Source organism: Cornus florida, unplaced genomic scaffold (assembly GCF_030987335.1).
Source record: "Cornus florida cultivar Cherokee Brave unplaced genomic scaffold, ASM3098733v1 CherokeeBrave_3.0.0_Hap2_Chr10, whole genome shotgun sequence".
In the NCBI taxonomy this organism is placed as follows: domain Eukaryota; kingdom Viridiplantae; phylum Streptophyta; class Magnoliopsida; order Cornales; family Cornaceae; genus Cornus; species Cornus florida.
The window spans coordinates 47,248,352-47,261,403 of NW_026775580.1; the positions used below are offsets into that span (position 1 = coordinate 47,248,352).

At 38.5% G+C, this 13,052-nt stretch overlaps 1 pseudogene; it reads right to left on the reverse strand.

Annotated features, from left to right (window-relative positions):
• Nucleotides 1-4,070: 4,070 nt before the first annotated feature.
• On the reverse strand, nt 4,071-4,169 carry LOC132280422 (small nucleolar RNA R71; annotated as a pseudogene).
• Nucleotides 4,170-13,052: the final 8,883 nt, after the last annotated feature.

Here is a 13,052-nt window from a genome sequence, read left to right on the forward strand (position 1 = left end):
ACAGAGGATTGTAGCGTTATCTGCTATAGAGGCAGAGTATGTGGCGATGACAGAGGCTAGTAAAGAGATGATTTGGTTACAAGGTTTGTTGATAGAGTTGGGATTCAAATAGATGAAGAATGTTTTACACAGTGATAGTCAGAGTGCGATACATCTGGCAAAGAATTCAACATTTCATTCAAGGACCAAGTATATAGGACTTCGGTATCACTTCATCAGATCTTTGTTAGAAGATGGGGTATTGACACTTGAGAAAATACTTGGCACCAAGAATCCGACTGTTATGTTAACCAAGACAGTGACCATAGAGAAACTGAAGTTGTGTGCAATTTCAGTTGGTCTTTTAGCTTGAAGACAGAGAGAAGCGCACCGACATGCAAGGGACATGCATGAGAAGAAGATAGAGGGGTTTATAAGTGCTCCAGCCTCCAAGTAGGAGATTGTTATGGTTTTGTGGAGTCTGATTAATTTTTAGGAATGTTTAATTGTATAGAAACTTCAACACTGCTGAATTTTAGGAAAAATTCAGTTTCCTGATCTGATTTAACTTCCTTATTGGTTTTGGATTCTACAGAAGGCAAGTTCTTGTAGAACAAGTTTAGGGACTCTATAAATATCAGCTCTAATCAGATTTTAGAGGGTGTGAAAATTAGAGATAAATTTGTGCCAATACAAGAGAGAGCAAGTGAGAGAGAATTCTCCTTGTAATTCTTCATCTTTTTCATAGTGAATTTATTCAGTGTGCTCCATGGACGTAGCCTTAAGATTTGGGTAAACCATGTATATCTTATGTTCTTGTGTGTGATTTTTTTTTCTTTGTGATTGCTTGATTATTCCTCGAACAGCGTGCGCTGTTATTTTACGTTTCCTCCGCAACAACTGGAATCAAATTCGGTTCATTGTGCAGTGCAACTCCAACATAAAGACATTAATGTGAAAACAAATTGATTAATGTGAAGTTCACTGATGAACGCTGAAAAGTGCGTATTTAAACCCCTTAAGCTTAGGTATTTTAGGACCTTTATTTATCTTACTTTTCTGTCTTACACTAATTTCATGTTATTGTCCTTTTTAGGTGCTTATCCCTAAAATAAGCTAATTCAGCTAAATAAGAGCTTCAAAGAAGCTAACTCAAGTTGGATAGAAGAAAGGAGCAGAGTGGAAGCAGAATGAAGCAAAGTGTGGAAATTAGCATGTTCGATCGATCTCAAGAATACTCTGATCGATCGAAAGTTCATCGATCTAGACTTTCCAAGATGGATCCAAGCTCTTTTGTCCTTATTCAAAGATCCCACAAAGTTTGATCGATCCAACAATTCTCAGATCGATCGAAAAGATTCCATCTTATCCTGTTGTACCACCCTACCTTCCATTTTTATCTTTTTCCCCAAAATATCTAAGATATGTCCTTATCCAAAAAGGCGCCACCATGGGAGGATTTATCCAGCCAAAGTTTAATAGATTTCAGCCAAGTTCGATCAATCTCAGCATAGGTTCGATCAATTGAACCCTCTCAAGTGCGAATTAAATTAATTTCCAGCTCATTAAAAGTTGTCTTATTGTGCAATCATTGGAGTAGCCCTTGTGTACGAGCCTAGACCATTGGGTGTGACATGTGAGCTACCTATATAAGGATTATGAGCCACTTTTACACATAGTTTTTTTGATATGCTTTTAGGAGTAGATAGATATAATTTTTGAGTATTCTTAGAAAGGAAGAAAAGAGAAGAGCAGGCTAGAGACACATTTTTGGGAGGTTTTCCATCTACTTCAAAAAGAAGAGCATTCTACCATGGAGATAGCCCTTAAAAGTTGGAGGACACCATTCATGAGTGGCTTGACATCCTCTTGGGGCTAGAGTTAGCCCTAAGCATGTTTTCTTTACCTTGATTTATGTATTTTTGAGGAGATTTGTGTTATAATACATGTTTTGACTTATTTATATACGTAGATCTTATTTATTCAATAATTTGTGTGGTGTAATTCTTCCAATTGATCATTTCATTCTACCATATGTCTATGTAATGTAGAATAGATGTTCATGTGTTTATCTCTATCTCTTGTGTTGTTGATGCATGTCTATGTGTGTTGATGCTATAAATCTAGAGGTTGTTAAAATATAGTGCTTAATAGAATGCTCTTGTGGTTTATTTGATGGTTCATACTCATTTATTGATGGATTGTACCTCTCCCTTAGTTTAATTAGTTTAATTTCCATGTCATTAGCTTAGATGTAGTGTAGTTACCTTAGTTGTTAAATGGGAGGACAATCCATGCTTGTTGTTTGATGTTCCATACTTATGAATGCAAGTAGTATATTTCTCTAATTATGTGATGTGTTTGGATTGTGAGCTTAAAGAAGGATTAATGACTTAGTTTGATGTATTGTGTTATTCATTGTGTTGTTTAGACAATATATACTTAATTGGTCATCCATGCTTGTTAAAACAACCACACACACTCACTATTGTTGTAACATATGTTTTCCCCCTCATTAATTGTGAATTAAGTGTATAGAAAGGTAATGCTTAGTGGTGATCTCTAAGTCCTAAGACCTCTCTCTCTTGTTTTCTCTATCCTTTAATTACTTGTTTTATATTGAGCTTGCTTAATCTTAATTGTAGTTTAATTAACCAAACAATCTATCTTTGATCACTCGACCTACTAACCCTAAGCATTGTTTCCATTACTACTAGCCCTCCAATCCCTTAGGATGATCCCTACTCACTCTTGCTATGTTAGTAGTAGTGGTTTTTATAAATTTAAACTTAACTCAAAAGGCTTTTCTTGAACCGTGCATTTACTACATTATTTTAGCGTATAGGAACGGCCACCGTCAAATTTTGGCGCCGTTGCCCGGGATTTGAATTGGCAACACCATGTTTTGGAAACAATTAAGGATTAGTACTCTTTTGATCGTGTTTTTACTTTATTTTTATTTTTTTTTTGGTTACTTATTGTGTTTATTCTTATTTGACTAGGTGAATGGAGTGAAGGAAGTTGAGCAAAGGAGAATTCAAAGCAAGGAGCTAAGCTAAGCACAAAAAGGACTAAAAATCTAAAAAAATGCAAAGCATAGTAAAGCTTGGAAGTTGAAAATGAATTGAAGTTGCTTAAGGACCCTTTGTGAGATCTTTCTAACTCAAGCTCTAGTTAAATCGTCGGCCTGCTTGGAGGCTTGTTTTTCATTTCTTATATAAATCGTGAGCCCTCGTGGAGGCTATTTACTTTTCTTTGCATATTGTTCAAGCATGGGAGCATGGGATCATTGTTTGTGAAGATTTATTGATTTGTTGTGGGGGCGAAGTGTTTGTTACTTGCTTATTTACTTGTTATTTATCTTTTCTAGTGCATGCATGGTCGTAGGTCATTAAATCCTACTCTTGTCCCTCTTAATTTTCTTCTTCAATCAGTTGTTCGTAACCCTAGGGGAAGAGGTAGTTCTTATCACTCCATTTCACCAATGGAGAATTTGAATGACGACCATGTAGAGGACCTTGGTCACATAGACCAACAAGGCATCCTTCACCCTAATGTGCATCATGAAAATGTTCAAATACCATTAAGCATGCCTAGACAATTCATCCCACCACAACAACAAGGCTAAATTCCATTGGGAATGCCTCAACCAATCTTTGCTCCACAACCTCCCACGGTTCAAGCTAATCAAGGTGTTCGTGTATAACCACCAATTGTGAATCCCCCTATTACATTAAGAGACCATTATGTGCCTAATGAATATAATGTGCCCACTTGCATTTAATTGCCTCTATTTAGAGCACATTACTATGAAACCAAACCACAAACCATTCAAATGCTTCCTAACTATCATGGACTTCCAAGTGAAGAACCTTATAAGCATTTGGATGAGTTTCTTGAAGTGTGTTCCACCATGAAATACATGGACATGGAAAAAGAAGTTTTAAGACTTAAACTTTTTCCTTTCACCCTTAAAGACAAGGCAAAATATTGGTTCAACAATCTTAGGCCTTTTTTGATAACTTCTTGGGTGGAAATGCAACAAGAGTTCTTCAAAAAGACTATCCGGTATCAAAGACCAATGCCATGAGAACTTTAATTAGAGAATTTTCTCAATGGGATGGGGAAATGTTTCATGAGGCATGGGAAAGGTTTAATGATTTGCTTAGGAAGTGCCCTCATCATGACATACCTAAGTGGCAACTAGTTTAATATTTCTTTGAAAGTTTACCGGATAATCACAAGGGTATGGTTGATGCATCTATGGGTGGTTCTTATCTTGACAAGCATGAAAATGATGTGTGGCAATTATATGAAAGTATGAGTGAAAATTCCATGCATAAGTCCTTATCTTCTAAAAATGGTAGAAACCTAGGTGGAAGGAAGAATATTGGCTTATATCAAGTTGACAATTCCAATGACATAGCTGCCGAGATGAAATCATTATCTCAAAGGCTTGATCAATTTTTGATCAACCAAAATTCGGCGAATCAAGTATCTTCCTCCCCTACTCATATTCATCATCGTGCATCTAATGAATCTTGCATAACTTGTTCAAGTGTCTTGCATTCTACTTCCAATTGTCCACGTGGAAATATGCAAAGTGAGCCCCATGAGCAAGTCAATGCTACATTTGTTAATCAAGGGAATAATCCCTATAGTATTCATTTTAATTCAAGTTGGAGGAACCATCCAAACTTTTCTTGGAAAAGCCAAGGGGAAGGCTCAAACCCTCCCCAAGGTGTTTTTTAAGGGAAGTATGTTCCGCCACCTATGTAAGGCCAAGGTTCCCAAGGTTTTAAATCATCATCATTTCAATCACATGGCAATCAATTTTCTATTTCTCATTTCCCTAACCAATCATCTTATTCCCAAAGAAACTCTAGGAGTCCTGCTTTTGAAGAGAAAGTTTTGACCGTTCTAGGCACTCTAGAGGCGAACACGCAATTGCTTTATTCTCATTCTCAATCCATTGCTAAGTTAAAAACCCAAGTAGGGCAAATAGCCAGTACCTTAAATGCTAGAGAGAAGGGGAAAATGCCTTTGAATGCCCCGCCAAATCAACAATGTGTTGCGGCGACTCATTCCTCATCGGAATGACACACAATTGAGAATGTCAATGCGGTGACAACCTTGAGAAATGGGAAGATTGTGGACAACCAAGTAGGTGTGTCCAATGAAGAGAATGAACCGGTGCAACCAAAAGTTGACACCCATCCCATTTCTTATCATATTCCTCCTTCATTGCATGTGCATGATCATTCAATTGAGAAAGTGTTAGAAAGTGATTTGAAAAGTGAGTCCAAAATTGATCTGAAGGATGAATTGAACAAAGCTTTGAAAAAGGATTTTAAAAATTCTTGTGTTGATGATGTTTCAAAGAAAAGTTTTGGAAATTTTTTTGATCCAAGAGCTCCATTTCCGGATGCCTTGAAAGGATCCATTTATCTTGATAAACAAAAGACCAAGACCAATGAAATCATTGAAATGTTTAGGCAAGTGAAGATTAATCTTCCACTTTTGGATGTAATTAACCAAATTCCGGCTTATGCCAAGTTCTTAAAAGATCTTTGCACCCAAAAGAGGAAGAACAAGAGCCAAGCACCAAGGAAAGTGGTCTTGACCGAGCAAGTGAGCTCAATCTTGCAACATAACACCCTTCTAAAGTTTAAGGACCCCGGTTCACCTACTACTTCTTGCATCATTGATAACCATGTCATTAATCGGGCTCTTCTAGACTTAGGAACAAGTGTTAATCTTCTTCCATACTCGGTATATGCCAAATTAGGCTTAGGAGACTTGAAACCGACGTCGGGGGTTTTATAACTTGTCGGCCGATCCATCAAAAAGCTTAGAGGTATCATTGAGGATGTCTTGATTAAAATTGATAAATTCTTCTTCCCGGTCGATTTCGTTGTCATTGACACGAAACCGGTTCCAAATGCCAAGAGCCAAATTCCCGTTATCCTTGGCCTTCCTTTCTTGGCAACCGCAAATGCCAACATCAATTGTAGGACGGGGGTAATGAAAATCTCATTTGGGCATATGAAAGTGAAGTTGAATATCTTCAATCCGACCCCAAATTCATTTGACAAGCATAAAAAAGTAAATGTTATAGAAAAATGTCTAGACAATGAATGTGAAAGAATGGAGTCTTTGCTTAAAACCAAAACTTCAAAAAGTTCATCTTTGACTTTGAAACTAAAGAATGATGTTTCAAAATCTTACTTTGAGAGGGCACGGAAGCCCAAAGCTCACATTGACAAAGGACCAACAAATTCCTTTGAACCTAATCCAACAAGTTCTTTAGGGAACCGTTTATTGGGTGGAATTCAAAGTACTTATCACCCCATTAAGGAGGGGATGCATTACAAGATGTTTGATCTGGGCTAAAAGAGCCCAACGTCTTGCTAGAGATGTTAAAGACTAGTAAAGGCTTCGTAGGGTTTACAACCCTATTCCTCCCTCATTTATATTTTATCTTTCATTTCTTACGTCGTCTAGATATGTTTTGCAATTCATACACATGGCTAGGAATTTTGATTGAGTATGCATGCACTTTCATTCTGAAAATAGGCATTTGTCCCTATTCGATAGATCTTAAAAGAGGTTCGATCTATCGAACACCTATCCCTGCATCCCAAGCTTCCACATCATCTCTCATCTCAGATCTCGTCGATCTCTCTCGATTTCCACCTCTCTCCCTCTCGGATTTGGAAAGTCCTGAGTTTTTCCTTTTGATTTTGAGTTTCAATCTACATATTTGTGATGTTTCCATGTTAGATCTAGAGTTTCTATGCTTAATCCTTGCTATATTTGAAGTTTTCAAGCTTTTGTATATATACATGTATAGGTTTATGTATATATTTCATTTTTGACTTGATTTTGGGGGTCCCAGGCTAAACAAGTGAACCATCTTGTTGTGTTGTTGTGTGAGAGGGCCCCACAAGCTTGCTTGGGTGCCCCCCCTGACATCCACGTCACTGATCTGTGACTTTTTGAATTTCCCGTACTAGTTGGATCGATCCAAGTTTTCTTGGATCGATCACTAAAAGATCGATCGAACTTATCTCAGATCGATCTCACATTTTTGTGATCGATCGAACTTCACAGATTTGCATCCCACACTTCACACTCTCTCTTTTATGATTCCATGCTATCTCATACATGCCCAATGCTTGTGTTTTCCATATTGGATGCATTCCATACTTATATTGTTTACCATGCTTCACTAAATGTCATTGTTTATTTAGCCCCATCATCACTTGCATAGATTCATAGTTTGTGTTGTCTATCTTATTTGGCATATATGTTTCTATATACTGTGCTTCATTTCTTTATGCCGGTACTAACTTATATTGTAAGTGTTTTACTTTTTCTTTTGCAGGCCATGGCTAGGGTCAAGACTGTTACTCGTGGACATTATCATCACCGAGTAAGGCCTAGATTAGAGGAGCAGGGCGGACCATCTCACGTCCAGGATCCCGAGCAGCCTGTTGAGCCTGAGTAACCTGCAACACCAGCTCCAGCCCAATCCTCATCAGACAGCAGACTATAGTCTTTTGCTTCTGCATCTTCATCATCTCATGATAAGGCTGAGCATACACCATCACCTTCTTCATCTCCGCCTCATATATAGATAGACCTCTGCCGAGATACTCACATCTTACAGTGGCGCATGAGTCAGTTTTCGACATCTCATTCTTCTCCCGGTACATTCTGACCCTGACAGCCTACGAGGACATAGACCGGAGGGGTATTTTAGCCATTCTAGCCCCTATCACATCCCCAGTTTACCTGAGGCTTGTTCGGATGTTCTTTCAGAACCTCCGACCTGCCCCGAGTAATCTGACGGACCTGCGTACTACCATTGATGGCCATCTTATCAGCATGACAGTGGAGACTCTGGCCAGATCTTATCGATGCCCACATATTTGCCCTCCTGATCTTGAGCTCGATTATCCCATTCTGGAGAGGAGGCCTTCTTATGTAGACATGGCTATGGGACTTACAGGCCATTACAGTGAGGGTGAGGCATTTACTACTCAGACCTATTTGCCTGGTGATCTGTGGTTCTTTGATTCAGTCTTGTACTGAAATATATGTATGACGGGCTATAAGGTCCAGAGGCGAGGCGACTATTTGACTGCCCTGTATGCTTTCTACATAGGGTATTGGATTTTTATTTCAGCCTTATATTGGAGTGTCATGATAAAGCTCTACTCAGACTATATCAGCAAGGCCAAGCCCAAGCGGGCTAAGTACCTTCCTTTTGGCCACCTTATCACTTAGATCTTGCGAGATCAGTGCTATCCATTTCATCCAGATGAGCGCCCAAAGACAGGAGCTTGCCAGTTTAGCAAGAAGGACTGGAATAAGAGCTATAATGCTCTTATTAAGAGTTTTCTGGAGGATGCTGTGATAGCAACTGAGGAGGCTAAGGAAGAAAAGATGGGAGCAGTAGTAGCAGCAGTAGCAGCGGATGACCCAGCAGTCGATCCGGCTGCCATACATATGGACATAGACTTGGAGCAGGAGCCCCCAGCAGAGGAGATCCCACATCAATCTCCGGCGGGGTCACCATTACATTTCCCGGAGCAGGCTCAAGATGCACATCATTTTCTTGATCCAGTCATACCTAAGGCTCCAACACCAACACCCGGCTTTGGAGAGCGTATCCAAGTCTTAGAGGACGCAGTTGTCAATTTTGGATTCCCTGACTTGTGAAGTTCCTTCAGAAGTAACCTAAAGTTTATCCCAGATTTCTTTAGCTATGGTGCATGTAGAGACTCTATTATATTCATTCGGACTTATAGCACAATTTAGATTAACTTTGGCTTTAGCATTTAAAGAGATAAGTCTATAATCCTCGGTGTCCTATTCAGCTTCAGTTTAAGGGATTCTTCCGGTGTCAACAATTTTCATTGGAATAAAAGGTCCATTAACTATAACTAGCCAAATTTGATAGTCTACAGATTGAAGAAAGTCTATCATTCTATTTTTCCAATAACCGTAGTTTGTTCCATCGAACCAAGGAGGTCTAGTATTAGATTGGCCTTCTGGATGAAGATGACCATTTAAGTTTGCCATGATCATTCTCTAATACACTTAAGCTTTTCAATGTTCTAGCTCTGATACCAATTGTTGCCCATGTATAGACTCTAAAGGGGGGGGGGGTGAATAGAGTCTATGCAAACTATGGTCATTTTTTTATTTTAACTCACTAACTATAACAAGACTTAACTTACTTGACAAATATTGAAGAAAGCAAACTGAATTTTAGATTTCAAAAGAAACTATTTATCAAACAAGACATGAAATAATAAAAGTAAGAGATAGAGATAGAAATTGCAAATATATACTCAGCGATTTTTAGCGAGGTTAGGAAACTCCTACTCCTAAGCTCAAGACCCCTCTTGAGACTTCCCAATTCACTATGGCTTCTCCTTACGGGTGGAGAGCAAACCTTTTACAAGAAGCTCTTCCTTGCTTCTAGGTGCTAAGAGAAATAACTTCTCTTAGTCTTTCTTGGGCCACACCAGCCCTTACAACTTTTGAATAGGATTGAAGAAGTTCAATATGATCTCTCTTAGATCTGAAGTACAAGATATAGCTCACTCTAGAGTGTGTATGAATAAATTGAAGCTCAACTCTCTTTTATGATATGAAATGTGTGTAAATGATGATGAAAAGCTTTTTGATTACTAGAAGATCTTTCTCAACAAATGCAACAAGCTTTTATAAAGGCTAACAATCATTATATAGACTTTCAGAGCTGTCTGATATAAATTCTAGCTATTGGACACACATTTCGAGGAATAAAGCCTGTTTGAATTTTGAATTCTCGTAGGTTCGGTAGACCGAAATAAATTGCTCTTTAGGATCGGTCGGCCGATTCAGTCAAAGGATGGCCATCAGCCTTGGTTCGGTAGATCGATGAAAAAGTCCTCTTTGGTTCGGTCGACCGATTTGATTTGAGGTTGATTACTCATCATGTTTTGGTAGACCGATGAAAACTTTCATCTATTTCGGTCGACCGAAACTCCATTCTCAAAAGCTCTAAAACCTTCTGTGAGAATCGGTTCTACTGACTTATACACCTCTTTAGATTCGGTCGCTTGAAACTTTAAGTGAGACTTTCAATATGCCAGGTTCGGTCGACCGATTTATCAAGATCATGAGGTTTGGTAGATTGAAATAGCTTAGGGGTTTTGATCCAAAGTCTCTATTTATATCGGTCGACTGATTTAATGTGCTCTTCCAATTCGATCAACCGAATTGGTTTATGTTTCAGGAAACTTGTTTTGATGATATAACAAGTTTGGTCCTTTGGTCCATAGGGATTATGAGTGAGTTGATTATGCATGATTTGGGAATTATGAGCTTCAAAGTGTTCATACAAACTTTAAGAAAGATTCCTAAGTAGCTCACCATCCTAGCTACCCCATTGATAACATCTAGATAACTTCTTTGAATCTTGAATCCTCCTTGTCATGTCTTGACCATGCTTTCTCCTTTGAGCTTAAATGTGTACTGACTTGTGTTGATGAGTGCTTTTAATCTGTAATTTGCTCAAGGTAGATATTAGTACACAAAGAACATCATTAATGAATTATGATCATCAAAAGCCTTAGATTCAAGGTCAACAATCTCCCCCTTTTTGATGATGACAATTCATTGATGTGTTCGACAAATGAGAATAATTGTATAAAGCAAAATGTGTGAATTTCTCCCCCTATCAATGTGCACAGATTAAAGAAACGGGGAAAAACATAAGAGATATACAAAGCTCCCCCTTTCTATGTGCATTTATCTAAACATTGTTAGCAAGATATTTTTAAGAAAAATCTGCATAACAAAAATTAAGATAGTGTAACCAAAAATGTATTTCCATTTCAAGAGTTTCAAAGTTTCAAAACACATTCAACTTCATATTTGAACTACATTTTGACCACTACAGTTAACAACCTGCACATTTTTATTTTCATCAACCTATATCAACCAACAACTAACTTAGACCTACATCAACATTAGTCAACATCAACATCATCTACATCCACTACATCAACATCAACATCATCAATTTCTCCCCCTTTATCATACATCAAAAAGGTAAAGGAGGGGTGTGAAAGCATTAGAAGTGAGGAAGTCCCGTGACTCGGAGGTCAGTAAGATCGCGCTTCACAAGATCGACTTCATTGGTGACTTCTTCAAGTCGTTCACGCATTTCAAGAATGTGATCCTTGTTTTCCTTGCCAAGGGCGATTTTCTCTTTAGAGAGAGCAATACTTTCTAAGAGTAGTGCACGTAGAGATTGCTCTTCAGAGGGATGAATAGTAGGGGCTAGGTGTTGTTCTTCATCTTTTTCACCTTCTACCTCTACTTCCTCGTCAGCCTCTGCATCCTCTCCTCTATTTCCATTACCACCCTCTTCAGCAGCTTCCACTTGTTGCTCATCCATGACCAAGTCTTGGTCTTTATTTTGAGGAACCCCAAATTTAGGGTCGTACCAGACGTTGGCTTTGGATTTTTTTAAACCCATCCGAATTAGTAGGTTACTGTCAAATCTGTAGAGATTTGTAAGTTCCTTTTTGTCCTCTCCTTCTATGCGAACCTTGTATGCTCTGAAGATGATAGTAAGAGGCATGGTATAGAAGAGGTGTGTTTTCTCATTTTTAATGCAATCTTGCATATGGTGAAAGCTAATGAATGAGAGATCAAATCGCTTTTCATTTAGGACACACCATATGAGAAAGGCTTCCATGAACGACACATCCGAACGTTCACCGGATTTTGGAAGAATGGTATAGATGATGACATGATAGATGAGACGGGCTTGGACGGTTAACTGACTTGCAAAAATCTTGTCAGTCTTTTCAGTAGGGAATTGACTCATTTGTTGGACTGCTTGGAGAGGATCAAATTCTTCTCCATGGTACCATTTGTAAGAGGTAAAGTAAGTGATATCACCATGAGGAAGTTTGAGAATACGTCACAAACTGGACTCGGTAAGGTGAATGTTAGTGCCTACCATAAAGGAATTGTAAGCGGTGTTCCCTAGTTCTTTCTCGAGATGGGTGTAAAATAGCATAACAAGTTTGGGATAAAAAGGGACTTTGAGCGATACAAAGTCACCTTAGCCTATAGCATCAAACAATGAGAAGGTATGTTGAATCAATTCATCATTTTCATGATTATAGAAAATTTTTCCTTTTTCAACTACCTTGTGGAGAAATCTTGTTTCATAGGCTTCTTTGAACTCAGGTTTACAGAAGAGATGTATATTGGGAGCGGGATAGGGATCCAATTGCTCAGGGTTTGGGGGTTAAACCCTCCGGCATCTAAGTCATGGGAAATCTTGGTGCGTTTATCTACTTGCTTATCAGTTCTAGAGGGATTCTTTCGCGAAGCCATGATTTCGTTTTTAAGATTGGAGATTTGGTGAGATAGATGGCAAAATGATGATGAGTGCAATAAATCTAACTTAGTATGATGCAACAAGGATTAAGGAACTCAAAGAACTCAAAAGAATTGACGTTAAAGGGATTTACTCGAGAAGAGAGATGTAAAACTTACCTTGAAAACGAGGAGAAGAGATGTGCTATCAGGGTTTGCGATCGCCTCTTGATGGAAAGAGAGAGAAAGAGAGAAAAGTGTTTTGTGAGAAAAGAACGGTTCACGGGTCATCTAAATTTGATTTGATCTTGTTCGTACCTAGGCCCTGGAGAATCGGTCAACCGAATGTTTACATCGGTCGACCGAAATGGCTTTTTGAGGAAAAAGTGATTTCCTGAAATCGGTCTACCAAACTAGATGGGACTTTAGTTTCAGTCTGCTGAAATTTAAATCGGTCGACCAAAACATAGTTTCGGTCTGCCAAACAGGGAATAGAACCACATCTTTCATTTCTTAAGGGGTACATTAGTGGTTATGAATCTCTCTTTCTATAGCCATTCTGATTTCTCGACGAAGTGTGCAAAACCTATTCTTGAAGTAGCTTTGTGAGAATGTCAGCCAATTGGTTCTCGGTGTTGATAAACATTAGTTCAATATCTCCTTTTGAAACCTAATTC